Genomic DNA, 919 nt, shown 5'->3' on the forward strand with positions numbered 1-919 from the left:
TCTCATTTTTTCGAACGACCGAGAAGAGTTGACGAGAAGACTCCACCTCGTCGCCTTAACTGTCATAGACATTATTATATGCGTTTGACGCCTGTAAACATGCTTTTTCAGTTAAGGGACGATACCCATGCTTGGTTAACGCCGAGTATTATGAGATACGGTAATATAACGTACGCCTGAAAAACGTACAGATTATATACGATTACCCTGAACGGTGGATCACTTGGCTCGTGGGTCGATGAAGAACGCAGCTAATTGCGCGTCAACTTGTGAACTGCAGGACACATGAACATCGACATTTCGAACGCACATTGCGGTCCACGGATACAATTCCCGGACCACGCCTGGCTGAGGGTCGTTTAACTAAACGATACTGCTTGCGCAAGGGGACGACTTTCGTCCTTGTCGTAGAGCGTTTATTGGGTTGTTCGTTGGCAAGAGAAAACAGAGTCTCTTGATAAGAGAGATTTGACGTTCTCGCGCCGACGTCGCCTTAAATAAATTATGAGTATTAAGTACAGAAATAAATAATTGAGAGAAGGAGAGGAAATAAATGGAAGAAAATTCGAACTGTACGAGCAAAACGTAAAGAAAAGAGTTAACGGGTGGAATTTGAACTTATAATTTACGTTTACACGTAATAACACCCTAAGCTCTTTTCTCCCGATAGAGAGATGATTCTCGAACGATAAAATAGCGAGTTGGAGATTGGGGGCGATTGAACGAAAATCGTAAAAAGGCGCTGAATAATATATGGATCGACGTTACGACGACGAACGAGAAGGGAGAGAGGATGATATATTAGCTTACGTTGACAACGCCATATAAGTCGAGAATAGAACGATTGACGAAAATTTAATTTTCATATATCGACGAGGCAAATTCGAACGCAAACGATAAGCAATCAACTCTCTCTCTC

At 42.2% G+C, this 919-nt stretch overlaps 1 non-coding gene across 1 annotated transcript; it reads left to right on the plus strand.

The window, feature by feature from the left end:
• The first annotated feature begins 203 nt into the window (after positions 1–203).
• Positions 204–358, plus strand: LOC122515960. The gene has a single exon (XR_006303445.1). It is a non-coding gene; the product is annotated as a 5.8S ribosomal RNA (ribosomal RNA).
• The last annotated feature ends 561 nt before the right edge of the window (positions 359–919 follow it).

This window comes from Polistes fuscatus, unplaced genomic scaffold, assembly GCF_010416935.1.
Source record: "Polistes fuscatus isolate 324 unplaced genomic scaffold, CU_Pfus_HIC Scaffold19, whole genome shotgun sequence".
Lineage (NCBI taxonomy): Eukaryota > Metazoa > Arthropoda > Insecta > Hymenoptera > Vespidae > Polistes > Polistes fuscatus.